Consider the following 19224-nt stretch of genomic DNA (forward strand, 5'->3'; position numbering starts at 1 on the left):
ATGTGTGTGTGCATGTGGATACACACACAAACACATTTATTTTATTTACCTGGTAACTAGCTGGGGTGGTGTACCTGATTTAGCAGGAGACTTTGATTTGTAGGACTGACAACCTTATTATGCAGTGAGCTTATTATTGATATTATTCTGCTCTCGGTTGCCATGGCCACCTTGTGAGAGACATTCAATTTTCTCTCTTCCATCATCATTATCTATGAGGCCATCTGTTGTGGAAAATGAATTCAGCCTCATTTGCATGACTGATAAGCAATTTTTTTTTTTATCTATTTAACAGAAGGTCATATGCCGGGGATTTGGAGCTCGTGAAAAAAATGTGGAAAAAAAAAGCCTGGGAGAGGATGAGTGGGAGCGCGTGCATTAGGGGCTGTCTGTGGAAGTGAAACAGATCCCTCTGGCCCGCGAGCCTATCGTGCCGCATTTGTCATTCCTGCCCGGGCGACATGTTTTCTCCCTAAGCTACTGCACACTAAACAGAGTGAGAGAGCTTGTCCCTGCAGTCTTCTGAAGCCCAGGTTTTTCCCTCGTTATTGGTGGGTGCATTTTAATTTTTTTTTATTCCCTGGACTCTGGGTAATGATATCAATATTCACTGAAGACAAAAAGCAGCCTTCCCTGCGTCTCGGTGGAGTGCATCCTCCTCCTCACCCTCTCACTGGCGTGGAGCAGGGCTTGCTTTTCTTTCTGTGTGCTGAGAGCCAGCACAGTTACCAACAGGGAGCTTGCCTTTCGCTTGTGAGCGGTTGTGGTCATTCATGTTGTGAGGTATGTGTTGTTCATTAGGTTAATTCTTGCACTTGGTCATCAGGTTCTGTTTTACTGTAGGTTCAAGGGGTTGTGCTGCAATCCTATTGTTTGCTCCTTTTAAAGTTATTTTTATAGCATGGCTGGTAGCTGAAAGGTTCCTGGGCTAGAGGTTTGTGAGCCACAGAAGTCTGTCTTTGAAGCAAAACGGGTGTTAGGTTGCATGCCTTAACCGTGCTGTTGTTTATCAAGAAAAAACACAAAACTTGCTGCATGTCTAGTACTTAGATGATATGAGGATGCTGAGACAAAACTTCTCAGAGACTTTACCGGGTGACTGTACAGCACAAATAGGAAGGTCGTTTTATACAAAGACTGTGAAAATATCGAATATTCTTGATGTCTTGCCAGAGTTGCCTAATGATAAGAAGAAAGTTGATTTACATTGTTTAAATTGAAAAACAGCAAAGAAAGATTTTCAACTGCAACTATAACTAATAACCTAAACTGTGGTTATAATAATGAAATAGAATTTTGTTTAAACATAAATTGTCTTTAGTGACACTTAGAAGTTCAAACTGCATACTTTAGCTTTAAGATAGATCAGAACAAGACAATAAAATATTTGTAAATATTCATATGAGAGTTAGCTATACAAAGTAAAAAGCACAGATTTGGAATTTAGTATTAATTTAGCCATGGCAAATTCTAGTGCCGTTAAAACTATACAATAAATTGACTTTTTATGTTATTTTTTAAATTTAGAGTAAAAATATTTATATAAGAGGTTCCTTGTCCAAGTCTTTCTGTTTTTACTGAACAAAATTAATGTCATAGACAAAAGCACCCCACTTCCAGTATTAACAGGCATAGAGGGTCTTTCTTGATTGTCCAATTCCATAAAGTCATGTAGCTTTTTCAATGAGAAATAAAAGCATGTCTTCCACACAGATAAAAAAGTGACTATTTAAAAAATGAAAGTGTTGTTACACTCCTGTAAGTTTTCACCTCTCAGAAACTTTGAATCCAAAGCATTGATTGTACCTTATAAATACTAAGTGACATATTCCAGACAAAAAGAACTTTATTTTTCTTAGCTGACCTAAAGGAATGTTTATGATTGTGTCAGCTGGAGTATGAAAAATCCAATTAAAAGTCTCCTTAGAGTTGTACTTTAATAATAAGTTTTCTTTATTGAAGACAACAGCCTTTGCTGATATATATATATATATATATATGTATGTATGAACACACTTTACTCAATTTCACTTTTTCAAACTCTCTCCACACTGTCATAGACCTCCTATAAGCAGGAACAGATGTTATATAATCCTTCCTTTTATAATCAGCCATTTTTTTATATTTTAACCTGATTCTAGACAAATAAAATCATCTTAAATATTAATTCACAGTAATGAAGTTTAAAGCAAAATCCTGATAGTGTATGAAGAGTGTTTAAAGAGACATTGTGTTACTCAGAGGGCTATAGTTCAAGGATCAGTAATGTGATACCTAGATCTCCACAACATAGGAAGAATCATGCTGCTACCTTTCAACTAGTACATAGGGACTTAAGATTTGTGAATAAAAATTCCCACCTTCTGAAAAACCAAAGAGATAGTACAGTTGATTCCATTCCCCCCCTACACCCCCAAAAAAGTTAATTACCAATCTTGGTTGGATTCTTCCTGGCTTCCCTGACATTTGACTGCTGCTAATTCACTGATTAATCTCATTAATGTGATTATAGTGGGATTTGGAGTTGGCTGCCATTGTTCTGTAGACAGTGCTATTGAGCCTGAGCACTTGCCACCTCATTCAGTTGTGCTGTGATTTTTCAAAGGCTGGTTGAGTGAGCTATTGTGAGCAAGGCTTCTCTGCCTTCCCTTTCAGCACCGGGAGCTGTCCGCGGCTGATAGCAATTGCATTCAGCAGTGACTGACTTCCTACTAGTTTACTGGCAATGTGAAAATGCCTCACTTTCATCACCTTAATGATCGTGCTCGTGGAGGTGGAAGTGGGAGAAGCTTTGATGGCCACAATTGGATGTTTTGAAGATGGTGGCAGCAAAGATCTCTATACTTGAAGATTTTGTTTGTTTGTTTATTTTTTGGAAGCCCTTCCAGGTGCCATTACAAACACATTTTGTTTGATTTTCTAAATTATCAAACATACAAATTCATTGAAATGACTTCTGTATTTATAACTTCAGGTTGGAAAACTGTAAACACTAGTGCTTTTCAACAAATTTTGCCTAAATATGTCTAATTATTAATAAAATTTCATTTTTAAATAGATTTGCCAGGATCATCTGTTATTTCATGGAGGTAGAGAGTATGCATGACACATAAATTTCAACTTTTCTTGAGTTAAACTTGCATCTAGCAGCATAACTTATGCCAGTTTCATAAATTTGTGCTGGAAGCTAAGTTCAAGATTGAAGGCCCAGTAATTTGTGTCATGTATGAGTGCATACAACAATTTCTAAAGGAATATGACTACATGGGCTTATTTGGGGTTATAAAATCTGGTAAACATCATTTTAGGAACATGTGGATATTTTTACAGAATGATGTTTCTTTAATGTAGTGTTTTCATTGTTCCTATTATATTTTTCTTCTTTCTTTCTTTCTTTAGTCATTTATTCTCTCTTAAAAAGGTTTATAAAGCATAGCTTACTATTGAATATACCCAGTTACTTCACTGCCTGATGTTTTCTGTCTTTCTTTGCTAACTTTCAATATATTAAGGGAAAGATGTTATTTTGCCATTGCAAAGATTCTGAAAGTTTCCTATTTATTAAAATCATAAAATGCTGGATTAATAACCACATGATTTGTTCACCTGCCTTTAAAATATTTTGCACATATGACTTCAAAAAGGCAATTACTTCTGGACAAAATAATTTTGTGGAGTATATAATATTTGAGGTACCACATGTATAAACTAGATCTCCACCTCTGCCTGTAAGCATCTTAATTGATGAAGAAAGATTCTTAAAAACATATCCTGAAGACTTTGTTTATTACTGTACATTTTAGTGGGTATATTTCTAACTGCAAGCAAGTGAAAGTTTTATTTACTCTTAAATATTCCATGTAAAAATTCACACAGTGGAGTAAGAAGGACTGGTGAGGTGCTCTTAGATGCTGGCTACACTGGGTTTGGCTCGCAGCCCCTTCAGGATGGGCATATCATTCCCAATCAATAACCGGTTCTCAGTGCATCTGATACTCTGCCAGAAAGTGTGCCTTGACACAAAGTCTCTCCAGAGCTCTGTCCAGGAAGCACATAAATGGCAGATTCAGAAAGCAAGACGTTCAGTTTTGCTGAATTCCTATAATCAGATTACTCCACAGCATGATTTGGTTGCAATAGCATTAGGCATTTTCTTGTTTTCAAGTGTTTTAAGCAGGCCTTTTCATGAGCACCTTTGTTGTTGTTTGAACAAACTGCACTGTACACCTCAGAAAGGGGGAGAGAGGGCAAGCTTGAGCAAAACATGAGCATCATTCACGCAATTCTCACCAAGCTGGACTTCATCAAGCGGCAGCAGTACCATGGTGCATACATGGATCTGTGTTTATTCCAAACTCAGCTAGAGACAAAAGATACCAAAAAGTACAAGAAGAAAATCCATATAGGCACTTTGGGGTGGGGGAGGGCAGTTATAGCCAAAAATTGTGTGTGGCTGCTGTTTAAAAAAGACATTTAAATTGACATACATCACACAGGAGAACTATTGCCCACAGTGGCCATAACTTGTTACAAAGAAGAATACCCGACACTCTACTTTTACAGTCATCTGTTGTCTGGTTTTCTGATATCAGATTATTCTAAGCTAACAACTCTGCCTTTCTTCCTCAGGAGGCTTGTGTTTCCGTGCAGCATGGCTCAGTTTAGCTATCTTTGTGTTCCTCCCTCCCTCCCTCCCTCCCTCCCTCTCTCTGTCTCTCTCTCTCCCTCCCTCTCTCTCTGTCTCTCTCTCTCTCTCTCCCTCCCTCTCTCTCTCTCTCCATCCCTGCCAGTCTCTTTGCCTCCCCTCTTCTCTCTTTTTCACACCTGCATTGTTCTAGCACACGCAATGATTTTTCTATACATGCTTTTACAATGAAACTGTTTTTAGCTTTGACATCATAATGAGCCCTGGGGGTATCTGTAGAGGCAATCAGAGATGGCACAGAAAACATAGCCCAGGTGTTAGAAAACCAGAGGGCATGCACAATTGCTTATTTATTGTGTGAAGAACTACTGATAAACACTGGTGTTTGGGGCCCTTAGGAAAATTTGCCTACAATGTGTGTCTTTTTAGAAAAGCCCTCCTCCCCACGTGGTGGTGATCAGGAAAGTTGGGAGGGGAGGAAGGTGTTCTAGTCTAAGTGGAAACGGCATTGTGCTGTGGGGAGATGGAGTGGTGCAGCTTCCCTTAAAGCCGTTCCTGCTCTCAGACTGCAGTGGTTCCTGGCAGGGCTGGCTTGCCGCCTCCGTAGTAACCAGCACGCCTGGTCCCCATACACCAGGCAGAGGCTCGGTCTTCCGAGGAATACCTCTGAGAGCTGGGACCTGGGTAACTTAGGACTTGTGTGTCAGTCTCGCCCCGGAAACCACAGGCAGCGCTGCGTTCTGGGGAAGCCTGCGGTGGGTGAGCGCTCGTGGCTGTTCTGTCTTGGGCTCTCGCCGTGGTCAGTGGAAGCCCTGAGGGTGGGGTGAATGGGATGGCAGAGGAGAGGGAAGTGTGACCTGCACGTGCGGCCGTCCCTGCGTGGCAGACCCAGCGCCGTGTGTATGACAAGTTGACTGCGGAACAGCCGTTTGCTTCATGGCCACCGAGTCTCCTACAGAAAGGTACCTCTTTGCTTTTATTCGGAAGCTTGCGTCTGGCTGCCGCTTTGCCTGGGTGCTGCAGCTCTCCGCTCTGCGGAAAGGTCTCCAGTGTCCCCTCAAGGGCCTCAGCAAGGAGTTGCCCCTCCACCTGCCTGGCCCCGCGCAGCCCTCATTTGCTTACCCATCAGGACACTTCTGGAAATCGTGGGGCTTGGGCTGCTGGGAGCCAACAATGGACCCCTTCTCAGGCAGCTGTCTTCCTCGGCACAATGCCGTTGTGGCCCTGACTCCCGCAGGCTGCCCGGCCTTGGTGTTGAATGGGAAGCTGTGTTTTCAAGGCTACTTTCCAGGGGAGGGTGGGAGGTGCTAACAGGGACTTTGTGATTTAAGGTGGCCTTTCCCGGCGGGGAGCAGTAGGAGAGGGGTGCCGAGGGTGCAGTGCTGTAGGAACAGCCAGAATCAGACATTCACTGCTCAACTCGAGAAGCTGCGTATCAAATCCACACTTTGTTCTGAACTGGAGCATTGCTAATGAAGGCCATGTGTCTGTGAGTCTGTGGATCTGTGGATCCACGTACCTGTGTTCCTTGGGCGTTTCTGAAATCTGATTTGGGCTCGCCTTTTCAGATACAACTTTTGTTATGAATTTTTTTCCTTCAGACAATACTATAAGGTTGCTAATGCCTTAACTTTCTTAGAAAAATAGTTGCATGTCTCTTGTTTTAAAAGACAAGGGTCAAGGAGGCTCTGCTGAAACAGAAAAACAGCGTGGTTGGCAAACCCCAGCCCGAGAGGGGTTTTAAGAGCAGAGTTAACTCTTGGGTGACTGCTCTCTCTCTGAAGACAGGCAGGGAGGCTCTGGCCCCTCTCTGTGTTGTGTTCTGACGGTAAGCAGCGGTGGGTTCAGCTGACTTTTGTGGTATTTCTTTGGCCACAGCACGAATTTACCATAACATCAACGGTAGGGGAGATATTTTTAGACATATTACCTAGCCCATAGCGGTTAACTGCCTGACTCTGGTATTCACAGTTCTCATCTATTACATTAAATACAGCACTGCACATGATACGCATTCTGCTCTAGAGATTCAGGGGCCTGTGGGTACAATGTGAGAAGCACACGGCATACATCCCAATCTTGTCTGACTGCGTCGTAAGCTTAATAAACAGGAAGGTTAGAAATTACTGGTTTAATCCACAGCTGTAGCTTGGAAAATATCTAGATCAGCAGTGAAGTGCCCTCCCGTGCTAGGATCCGGGGAGACGGATGTGTTTTGTGCTGCTTAAGGGACGCAGCCTGAGGCAGGGCGTCCATCCGCGCCCCTGTGCTGTGCTGCTGCAGCACGGTGGTCTCGCCAGGACCTGGGCTGGGAGCTCGAAGCCCGGGCAGGCCTGGCCGCTGGCCGCCGCTCATGGAAGCTGCAGGGGCCGGCCAGGCGGAGCGCTGCATGCACACCCATCCTCCCTGGCGCTCGGTGGTGTCAACTTATTAATTTCCATCTTCGACTTCAGGCCTGTTAGCTTCCTGTCTGAAAGCATTATTACTTTTGTCCATGTGGCAAAATAATTAGCATACAGATGAGAAGTGGCCCTGCGCCTGAGTGTCGCATGGTGGGCGTGAGAGACGGTGGAAGAGTTCTGTGGTCCCAGAGCAGGTTGCAGGATTCTCTGGGTGAGTCCCCAAGATGGAAGCAGGGTGGCTGCTGTGGGAACCTCTGCCTGTCGGACGCTGCTCGAGGACTTTGTTTTGCTCGTCGTCAGGCTTCTCTTGGACACCCCCGCCAGGTCTGCAGGCCCTGGGCTCCCTGTGTGCAGTGTCTGCTCCGCTGCTCCCCAGAGTAGAGCAAAGTTCACCTGCTCCTGGTCAGTGGCAAAAGGACGGTCCCTCGTGGCCTCAGGGGCCACTCCATCCGTCTGCCTGTGCCTGGGTCTGAAGTGAGAAAGAACTGGTTAGGGATGATTGGTTTCAGAAATTTACAGCAGCCATTATTCAATGTGTTTAATTAATATTTTCTGGAACAGTGTATGGAGACCAGCAAAATTAGTGTTGTTTCAATTAAGGCCCAGACATAATTAGTTTTGACTGGTATATATTTTTCCTAGCTGGAAGAAGATTTTAACTAATTTAACCAGCAACTTACTGGAAATTGTGAAAATCAGTCTGATGTGTCCATAGATTTGTAGAATCCTCAGATAGGAAATACAAAAATTAGTACAACCCTGAATATGCCTAGTTCTTTTGAGGAAAAAAAAAGATCATTTTTGCAAATCAGTCTTCTGAATTGAGAAATCAGAATAAAGCTTACTGGAATCCTAATTTTTTATTGTCATCAGGACACCTTTTTCTTATATAATTCAGTGACTTTACTGCTGCAGTGTGAGTGTTTTGACATCTGAATAGGTAGGCTTCCATCTGAGGAGCCCACTGATAAATAGTTCTAGGCTGTTTTGATAATCCCCATTCTGCTAGACGGACCGGTTTTCCTGGTGACTGACCGCACCAACTTCCTCTGCTCGGAGGGAAGAACTCCAGGGGAAAGCAAGGGCCTTGCACTGCCTTCTCACAGCTCCTGGACTATTCCCCATCCCCGAATCAACTATTTTGCATTCATTTTTAAGATTTTCAAAGGAGTTGTTATACTTTAGCTGTTTGCTTTAGGCAATGATTATTTGACAGGAAATGCAACTTTTTTTTTGTGAGAGAAGGCAGTTTCTTCCATTTAAAAAACTACATTAAAAAAAAAAGAATAAAACACTACTTTCAATGAGCCAAACAAAATGTTGGAAAACATTAACCCTTTGTATGGAGATGTGAAATCCGCTGGCCAGTTTCCTCCCATAACACAAGTTTCTCTGTGCTCATATTGAGTTCTATTTTTTGTATCACAGGTAAATTCTCTATTTTTATGTCAGTGCTAATACATACACACAAATGTCTTTTTTATTTCATTTTAAAAACTTGCTGGTAAACTTGAATGAAGGGGAAATGAGTTTTAATTAATCCAAAGTAATAAATACCAAATTATTCTCAAACACACCCACAAACTCTCACCTAGAGGAAAGTAAAGCTTTATTTCCATGGCCGTGTTTCATGGCAAGTCAAGCTTTGTGTGGCTGAGAGAACTCCATTATGTTTTATGAGGGTTTTAACTTTCTTGGGCAAAATGTCAGCCTTCACCTTTCCCCTTGCCTTGTCCATGTAGAGCCATGCTCCTCACTCACGCTGCTTCTGGGGTGCCCGGCTGCCCTGACCGCTGGTGGGCAGCCGTGTTTCTCTGACGCTGGAATTATGTGTTCCTGGTTTCCAGAGACAGTTACTGTGTGCCACTCCCTGTCCCCCGGTGCCCAGGCACTGTGGAGTTGGGGAGGGGCTTGTATTGAGAGAGAGGATGACAGGTACCCTACAGATGGGGTTTCTGAGGGCTCTTGCTGTTCTTAGTTTGCTCTCAGGGTGAAGGTCGACTTTGAGATGGCACACAGCCTTTCACAGCTGGTGGTATTCCCACGTGGGAGCCCGAGTGTCAGGCCCTGGCTGTGCAGGCAGTGTGCTCCCAGCAGGTCTGCCCCATCCCGCCCAGGTGCCGCAGGGCATCACGCTGGCAGTGCGCCCACTGGTTGCAAAGGGAAACCACGTCTGCCTTGTAAAAGGTGGTACCTTACACCCCGGAATGTTCTGCGTGCTGATGCGTTTTTGTCCTCTTAGGAATCCTAGAAGCAGTGTCTTCAGGGGCTTTGTGTGTATGTGGCTGTGTTTTTAAATGCCAGCGTGGAACTGCTCTGTGTGAGCTGCAAGGTTGGAGCCCTCTGTTAGGGTGGTGCCATGCACCTGCTTTGGGTCTATGTGTGCACTCATTAACAGAGTCCTGGGAGCTGCACGACTTGAGATGACATGCTGCCTGCTTTGTGAGTGATGCACTGGCTTTAGGAGAGATGACCTCCAGGGCTCTGTCCACTTGCTTGAGACACTTCTGGGTGTAGGATGGCAGGCGTAAGTCTCCAACTGACAACTCTGGGAGGGATTCATCATGGGGGGGGGCGGGTGGCTTTTTTTTTTTTTTTTTTTTTTTAGTCCATTGATGAAAATTTCTTTGCCAGATTTCTAGCTGGAAGATGGTTTTGGTAGTGGTATGCTCACAGTGTTCCCTCGGCCCAGGGCTCTGGGGTATTTGATTGACGCCCAGTGGAAAGTCAGCTTTCCCTATCAACTCCCGGCTGCCTCCTCAGCAAGGGCAGCTGGGGGTGGTTCTCCTGGCTCTGTTTCTATTGGGCCCCGTCTCCCCCTCCCTGGTACGTGTATTCCACCAGCCTGTGCCATCTGAGCAGAAGCTGAGAGCACAGAGTGTTGGCACCCTGGAACAACGCTGACCAGACTGGTCATGGAAATAATGGAGTGTGCAGGACACCCGCCGAGAGCCATCAGACCCGTCTGCTCTGGAGCTGTCTGGTGCGGGGAGCACTCGGAGGCAAGGCTGCAGCTGCTAGCGGACTCCGCGTTCGTCGAGAGCCCCACCTGCCCCGATGCATCTGCACGAGAGCTTTCAGAAAGCCGCTTCCTTCAGGATAAATTTAATACGTCTTGAGGGCCAGGCGCGAGCAAATTGATTCTATCACGGCACCAGGAAAACTCATAAACATCTGTAACAACACAGACTTTGAACAAGCCCCGGATTAGGGGATGCTCTTTGGTGAAATATTCCAAGTCGACTCCTTTCAGACCTCGTGCCAGCACGGCCTTTTTTAATTAGGAAGTTGATTAGGAAGGGCACAGTGGACCACGGCGGCACGGTCCTCTGGCACCCGCCCAGCTGCTGGCTGTCAGTCCTGCAAAGGCCTGCTCCTCACCAGTGGTGGGAAGGGCGGGGGTGGGGGCAGGCGCTCGGGGCAGCAGGGTGCAGGGCGGCTCAGTCCTGCCATCAGTGACCTGGCTGCTGGCGTGGCTCGTCCGGATGAGGCTTCTCTGCACAGGGACGTGCTGGCTCCTTCCTGACTCAGAGGTCACCCGCTCTTTGCCCATGACTTGGAAATACAGAGCAACCAAGTGCATGGCCTTGAGCAATTCTGTGATCCTGGCGGGTGCAGCAGGAGGCCGTCATTCTTTCCATTGTCTGGCTTCAACCCTGTTCTGACCTCATAGCCTTAGGTTGGTGTCAAGGGCAACATTATCTTCGAGAGTATCTGGTTTTGTTTCTGCTTTTTTTCTGCCTGCCTATGGGAAATTCCTTTCCTAACTGGCTCTTTGTAGGGCTCCAGTATATTATCACAGGAATAAAATGCTATGCCTAATTGAAGTGTTCCTATGGCTAATGTGGTGTGAATAAGCACCACGTGATGAATTTAACCCTGTGATGCCCCTCCCCCTGTGAGTGCACCTGGGAGAAGCAGCAGAGTCACAGTGACTTTGATGCTGTGATGTGGGGGCTGCTGCTGTCCAGGGCAAGGCTCCAGGGCCACACACTGGACTCTGGGAGGCACTCAGGGTTCAAGATCAGGAGAAGGCCTCCAGGCCACGGGGCCTCTCAGCTGCAGGGTAGCAGTTCTCTCTCTCACTCTGCTTCCCTCTGAACCGACTTGCTGATTTATTAATTATTTTCAGGTGTTTTGGAAGAAGACGGTGTGAGACCATCGGAGTCAGCAGCAGTGGTGGGCAGCCAGGGGTCTCCGCCGTCCTCCTGGGAGCACACGGCACAGTCCACAGTGCAGATCAAAAGTGGGACTCCCCACAGCCCTGCCTTCAGTCCCAGCACCATGCGCAGATTCTCACAGCGTGCATATATTGAGCGCCTACTATGTACAGAGGCAGGGAGGGCAGAATGAGTGAGACAAGTCCTTGGCTGCAGAGAGCTGGGCAGGGGTGTTTTCCACCTGCAGGTCTGACAGGAGGAGCCCCACCTGCAGTTACGGTAGCCTTGCACATGTTTCAGGGTGGGTGCAAGTGGTTTTCTGTTCAGGAACCAAGTGGGGGGCCCTGATGCCCCCCCGGCATGGCGAGTGCTCTGGGATCCGGGGGATCATTCCCCAGTTAGTACTTGTCTGCGTAGCTCTAGGAAGGCGTGTTCCTTCTTTGATTCAATTTACTGTCTGAGTTGGTTGCTTTCTTATGGAACCCAGAGCTGACAGTTACAGCGGCTAAGGGTTCGAGACAGCTGGTGCCCATGCGCCGTGGGCTCTGTAGACGCTACCTGTGTGCCCTGTGTGTGTGGAGTCGCAGCTTAAACAAGCCTTCGCTTACCTGAGAACGCTCCAGACAGATTAGGCTGCGGCTTTGAGGAAGGCAGGTTGGTAAGTGCCAGGGGTCTGTTTTGCAATCTGGGGACATTTCATAGCCTCTGATGCCAGAGAGCAGCAGCAGAATGGTGTGGGCTTGGCACAGGGCAGCCCCTGGCGACTGAAGGAGAGCCCACCTTCCCCAGGGACGGGCACATCCCCTGGGCCAGACGCCCTCCTGTCACTGGCATGAGCAGCTCTGCCACTACGCAGTCCTCGCTCACTGCCCACTCACCATTGGCTGCAGATGCCTCACAAAGAGGAGGGGAGGAAAATTCAAGTTAGAAACCGGCATGCATCCACCCAGTCTGATGACCAAACACCACGTTCTCCCTTGAGCCCAACCTGCCCATCAGAATTAAGAAGTTTGCCATTAAATCTTGTAAAAGACAAGTTAGGTGAGGATTAGCATCTTACATTCTCCCAGGATCTGGAAATGTAAGGAGCTCAGGTGTCAAAAAGCCACGTCTCTGTTTAGCACTGGAATTTTGAGATTACATGAGGTAGAAGGGCAGTGGGTGCTGGCCACTCATGTATCCCTGGGAAGTAGGTCCTGTGCCCTTGGCTGGGCATGGGGTTAGCACCTGGAACTTTCCACTGCATTTGTATCCTGAGTCTTTCCATATCCTTCTGCCATTCCCTCCAGAGTCCTCGGGAGGACACAGAGGTGGCTTTGGTACCCAATGCTTGTGTTTTTTTTTTTTTCTTTTGTTAGTACATTGTTACTGGGATTTTGTTAACTCAAAAACAATCATTTTCCCTAAGAGACCCACACCCAGAGAGCAAGCCCGGATTCTGCCTGTTCTCCAGGGACAGGTGAACACACCTGTTTACGAATGGGCTAGGCCACCTGTTCATCTAGTTTTAAAGCTAATGATCAAAACAGTATCTGATCAAAGAGGTTAGTGTGAGTGGGAAGACAAATTTGTGAGACAACAGCTTCTCATTTTTAACACATGACATTTCAATACATGTATATTAAATTTTGAGTAAGTTAGAAAATATACCCAGCCTGTGATAAATATTCCAAATTAAAAATATCAACATTCCAAGGATTAAATGCAGAATGTGTTTTGAGAACTATGAATCTTTACGTGTCTTGCTTTACACTTTTCAAAATCCAACATATGCAGATTAAATCATTTGTTTTAGCTTCAGAGGCATTACTGAAATGTGAGGTTGCTGACTGGGCATTCAGCATTAAAAACTGGCTTTTGTTACAAAAAAAAAAAAGCAAAACAAAAACAAAAACAAAAACCACCTTCTCCACAGTCCTCTCCCTACCTCCACCATGAGCCGTGGAGCCGCCTCCTCCCTTCTCCGGTGGCTGGAATGTGTGGTTGGGCCACTGTGACACCGTGACCTCTAACTTGGGGTATGCATGAACATCCCTGTTTGCTCCTGACCCCAGGTTTTCATGTGGCTGAGGGCAGGATCATCAGGAGGAGCAATTCGGCTGTTATAGACTCCTGAGCCCACTGCTTTGGTCTTCGCAGAGTCAGAGACAAGGCACTCCAGCTGGGTTGGAGAGACAGCAGATTGCACTGAGCGACGGGTTCCTGACAGACTCTGCGGTGCTAAACACTGCCAGTGCCACAGGAAGCTTTTCTTGTCCGCTTGCGTCTAGGTGGCTTGAGGGCTTTTTCACCCAGTCGTAAACGTGTAGTCCTCTCCGCCGGGGTTTGTGCGAGTCTTCTTTTCTGAGGTTTCCATGCAGAGTCATAGAGCGCCTTGGCCAGCGTCCCGCTTGGGGAGGACCCTGGTCTCAGGTCAGCTCCTCACGTGACTTGGAGATGGCTGGGAACTGTGCTTTCAGCTCTGACTCCGTGCCCTCGCTCGAGGTCGGGGAGTTGGACTCCACAGCTTCTCAAGGGCCTTCCCATTCCAGGCGGGCCGTGTTGGGCGTCCCCAGGCATGGACTGCTTCGCAAGATCTTTAGCGTGGGAGGTGGGCTTCCTGTGTCCGTGCACCACCGACAAAAGGCTGGCTAGCCACTGCTGCGCAGGGAATGCAGAGAGCAGACTGAAGGGGGCACCTGCGGTACGTGTGTGAGTGCTGGCTGTGTAGTGCAGGAGTGATGGCTGCGTGCACAGATCTACCCTGGGATTACCCAAGGTCAGACGAACTGCCGTGAGCCTCACCTCCTCAGCTGCTTCGTGGTCACCTAGAAAAGCCACTGCCCCGTGTGATCGCAAAAGTAGAACCCAGACCTGCCTTTCTCTCTGACCTTCTCTGCCCCTTCTGGCTGAGTTTGACCTCAGGCAGCTCTTCTGCTCGGGTGCTCGCAGGTGCGAGCCGCCAAGGAGCTCACAGAGCGCAGGCATGGTGAGGGTGCTGGGGTTCCCCTGCTGGTCCTACACTAGGCCTGGTTGCCGCGGATCCTCTTAGGCGCTGTGCTGCAGGCAAACAGAGGAGCTGTGATCAGTGAGACCCCACTGGATGCCCGAAGAGGCGGCTCCGTCGGTTTTATGGCTTCCCTTTCTGTCAAGCAGCAGTGTTTAGAGTTTGTTCAGGTTAAATAAGAGCACACTGTTGGCAACTGAAGTTATTACACAATACATGTCCTAATTCCAGTATTCTGGACCAGAAGACGCCAAATGACAAACAAGAATGTACACAGAAACAGTAAACACACACATAAATGTACACATACCCAGAGATGCACACATAAATGTACACAGAATATATACATAGGTGTATACATGTACAGTAACCTAGACATAAACGTACAAGTATACACATGAGCAGTAAACACACACATAGATGGATACACAGATATACACATGAGCAGTAAACAATACATAAATGTACACATGTAAGTGTACACATGGACAGTAAACATACACATCAGTGTACACATAGATGTACATGTGAACTATAGACTTACACTTATGTACACTGGAATGTACACATAAACTGTAAACATACACATAGATACACACATGACCAGCAAATATGCACACAAATGTGTGAACAGTGAACATGCACACACATGTACACATGAGCAGTAAGCACACACATAGATGTACACATGAATAGGATGTACATCAGGGCACACATAGATATACACATGAACAGCAAACATACATAGATGTACACATAAATGTACACATTAGCAATAAGCATGCATAGATACATATAGATATACACATGCACAGTAAACATATACATAAATACATATATGTAAGTGTACAGATACATAAGTGTAAACATACATATCAGCATACACACAGATGTACACGTGAAATAGACTTACACAAATGCACACATGAATGTACACATGAACTGTAAACATACACACAGATACACACGTGACCAGCAAATATGCACCTAAATGTGTGTGTGAACAGTGAACGCACATGCATGTACACAGCAGCAGTACGCACACACACAGACGTGCACATAAACAGGGTTTTTCTTGTGCTAACCAGTTGGCGTGCTCTTCACCAACTCCATGGTCCTGAACGTTGTCCTGTGTGCCCAGGAAAGTGGGGAGCATGTGCACGCAGGACAAGGAGATGAAGCGGCAGGGCGAGGGTGCACAGCTCTGCCCGCACACCTAAGCTCCAGCTTCTCGCTGGCCCAGGGGTCTCTCCAGGGCCCGGTGGCACGGAGGCTTCTTCGAGAAAATTTAAGTACAGATACATTTTGTTTAATATGACAGTCCATTCCCTTAAAAGCTCCAAATGTCACATGTGGAACTTTTCTCTCTGGTAGGAAGCGTTTCTCATACTGGAAGCAGAGAGTGCAGTAAAAAAAGGGGAGGGGCAGGCTTGGTAGAGAAAAGGAAAGAATGAAAATTGCAGATTTCTTTCTCCTTTGGAAATTAAAAGAAAAATTCTCAGGCAATAGATATATGCTCAAAGCATAAAATTTGGCTAACTTCATTGTAATTTGAGTCAGGCTGTTGTAAACATGGAAGAACTATCAAAATCCTACTTTGGGGAAATCAAAAGTTCAGTAATGTTAAGTGACAAGAACCGGCACTCTTTTTTAGGGGAACCCAAGCCATTTATAACTTACTTTATAAGAAGGCATCCTTAACACAGATAACACCAGCTAACACTTGCCACACACACCACACTGACGGCCTCACTCATGGACCCGACCTGGAAATCCTGCTATGACCTTTGTTGTCCTGGAAAAGCAGGCCTATCAGGAGATACAAATTCTGCTTAGGCGAGCAGTGTTTACACAAGGAGGCTGTGACTGACGGTTCTCTGTCTCTGCTGCGGCATGCTTGGATGGCAGCGGTTTCCAGTAAGACATGCATACTGCAGGTCTGTAGGAGGAACCTGTGGCATCACGCTTGCCAGAAGAATGGAGAATCTCATTGAGGACATGACATGTGACCGTAGAAAAGCGTCCATGCGCCCTCCATGCCCGAATCTCCTGGGCAGCGGGGCGCTGGGGGACGTGCAGCATGGGCCTCGCTTGCGGCCTGCCTCCCAGCGGCTGTGTGTGCCGGAAGCCAGGCACACGGGCGGGCAAGTGATTCCTCAGGGCGGTGGCCGCTGACAGCTCGTAAACAGGTGGGATCTGGGCCAACACTTGAAAATGTGTGGATTTGGGTGGGGGAAGAGGAGTCTGTGTTAATTTAAGCTCAGGAAGTGTGGTAGACACTGCAAATGTGATGCTGTGAGCTGTGGTAGTGGCCTGATACTTGGTGGCCTGTCACTGATCGTTGCACAACACCCACCATGGCTGGTGCGCGACTCAGAGCTGCACGTGTGCTTGCACAGCTAGTAGTTCCATCTTGGGAACTTAGTTTGCTTTTCTGAAAGGTTTCCAGACGTGCATGTCATGATCTCAGTATAGGACAGCCCAGGCCTTTATTGTGTCCACTGAATGGTTAGCAGAAACATGAAAGATTTACTGGGTCTTGTGCTATTCAAAAACAACTATGAGACTTCATAGGAAAGAGTTACAATATTTAAGATAATAATGGTAATAGCTGTCCCTCCTTTGCTCTGGAGATCTCTATGGGCAAGTAAGACTTTCTTCTTTCCAGAGGCAGGATTGTTATGAAGATAAATTTATAATGAATTCTATACCAAGTGGGAATCTGGCCTGGCGATGCTCGTAAACCCGGTTGTGAAGACACCGGACTCTCCAGGTCTCTGTGGCTCTCCGTTGGAGCCGCCCACTCTGCTCTGCGAGGGTCGGAGCTTGGCACGACTCAGACCAAGTGCAGAATCCTAAGGAAGAGCTTCCAGGCCACGGTTTCCTATAAGATTCAGACCGCACTCTGCGGCCAAGCCCCTGGTGCTTTGTCACTGTAGATGTAGCCCCCGCCCCAAAGGCTTCCTGAAGGGAGATTTGGAGTTACTCAGCTGAGGTCTGTTCCTATATAGGCTCTTTAAAAGAGATTATTTATTTATTTGAAAGGCAGAGTTACAGAGAGAGAGAGAGATCTCCATCCACTGGGTCACTCCCCCAGATGGTCACAATGGCAGGAGAGGGGACAGGCTGAAGCCAGGAGTTTCATCTGGGTCTCCCACGAGGGGGCAGGGACCCAAACACTTGTGCCATCCTCCACTGCTTTTCCCAGGCCATTAGCAAGGAGCTGGACTGGAAGTGGAACAGCCAGAACTGGGACTAGCATCCATATGGGATGCAGGCATCACAGACGGTGGCTTTACCTGACAGACTACAAGGCCAGCCCCTACATTGACTCTTTAAGGAAAAATATCCTTTCTTCTTCCTTCTTACACAACTCCCAACTTTCCAAAACAATCATTATTTTCAACTAATTTATGAATCTAAATCCTGCTAACTAAAGGCTCCGTCAGCCCATCGGCTTTATTATCCGTTTTCAGATCCTGCTTGAATTACCTAGGTGTTGACTCCACTGGGCTGGAAGCTCCCACCCCACCCCCAGGTGTTGGCTGCGCTCTGCCTCTGAGACAGTGAAGACACCAGCAGCCAAGAGGGTGTGGGTGAAGGCCTGCGGTCACTGCCTGCACTTGCGTGTCCAGGCTTTGTTGTTACGTCCACTGAGACTTCCAGAAAGCAGTGTCACTGAACTTTCTCGTCGTGGCTGTTTGTGTGAATGCCGTTACTGTGCCAAGGACACGAGCACACGCTGCTTCGCTCCCCTGTGCCTCTCGGCGGTTTCTCATCAGGTGAAGGCACAGGATGGGTCCTGATGCCTGCACTCAGAGAGCCCAGGAAGGCGAAGTCTTCAGGCCCCAAGTTCACTGCCGTCACGCATTGTCCCATGCTCAGCCACCCCAGCTCGTGCCTCTTCTGCTACAGCGGCCACTCAGGCATTAGATACTTTACCTTCTCCAGTGCCAGGCCCGCTCATCTCCCCTCCTCCCCACCCTCCTCTCCACTGCTTCTGGCCAGGGCCTGCCTGGAGTCCCCTTCCTGAACAGCCCACTGCAGGCCTCGCTCCTCCCATGCTTGATGCAATAACTGTTCCCGTCTGTCCGTGGCTCGCCTGCTGCAGACTTTGTCTGCATCGCTACAGGATCTAAAAATAAGAATGAGTAATGGGGTAAAAAACATAGAACAGAGCGATCAAAAATCCACTGGTAGTGAAATTCCTTCACAAACCTCAGAAGCACTGTTTTTACATGTAGGCCAGAGAGAGGGAGAGAGAGAGAGGGAGAGAGAGAGAGAGAGAGAGAGACTCCTTCTCTCATTGGTTAAAGGAAGGAAACAGCCTGGCCAGGAGCCAAAGGCAGAGGCAATGAAAGGGAGGTGAACAGGCTGACGCCAAGACAAGTGGGAGCAGAATGGGGGAAGGGGCAGCCAGGGAGACCCAGGATGGTGTTGGGGGCTTTATCCTCTTCCTTGCCCTTAGATTCCATCCTTCCCACAGCCCCCCGCCCCCCAGTACCTGGAGAAAGTGCCTAAGGCTGGACCTCAGCCTCCCGCCACTGCCATCCTGACTGCAGGCCACTCCCGCCAGAGCAGCAGTGCTGCTCACAGTTGCGCCCTGCGCACTTGCAGTCGAGGGTGTGATGCACGGGCTTGGCCTGAGCTGGGAGACCCGCTGCCACAAGGAAATGCATTTGGGATCCCAAGCTGCTTGTGCAGACCCCACCCACACTGCATTCTTGAAGTCCCACTAGGTTAAGGAACCCTGGACAAAGCTTATGGGTAAAACGTCTGCCATGCAACCCATTACTCCAGGCCAGAGCTATGTCTGTGCACACTAGGGGCCTTGTCAGATGGCCCCTTGTCCCTGCTCCCTGTCTGGCAGGCCCAGGCAGGAGGCTGTGTCATTGGCAGGCTAGGACCTGCCCGGGAGCAGGCACAGCACTAGAGGGTGCCCATCAGCTACAGCCCGAGTGGATCCCCTGCGTGGTGCAGCATGCTGGACTTGCCTTTCTCTCCACGTGGTGCCACCTGGCACCTCACACA

At 47.5% G+C, this 19224-nt stretch overlaps 1 protein-coding gene across 22 annotated transcripts in view; it reads left to right on the forward strand.

The window, feature by feature from the left end:
- Nucleotides 1–306: 306 nt before the first annotated feature.
- The window catches only part of MYT1L (myelin transcription factor 1 like), a 440164-nt gene continuing 421246 nt past the window's right edge, over nucleotides 307–19224 (forward strand). For 4 of the 22 annotated variants that reach the window (XM_070069473.1, XM_051838142.2, XM_070069474.1 and 1 more), the window contains exon 1: nucleotides 4706–5607. The gene's annotated coding sequence lies outside the window, so the exon portion shown is untranslated. The other 18 variants (XM_051838143.2, XM_051838145.2, XM_051838141.2 and 15 more) reach the window with 12 other exon arrangements.

Source organism: Oryctolagus cuniculus, chromosome 2 (assembly GCF_964237555.1).
Source record: "Oryctolagus cuniculus chromosome 2, mOryCun1.1, whole genome shotgun sequence".
In the NCBI taxonomy this organism is placed as follows: domain Eukaryota; kingdom Metazoa; phylum Chordata; class Mammalia; order Lagomorpha; family Leporidae; genus Oryctolagus; species Oryctolagus cuniculus.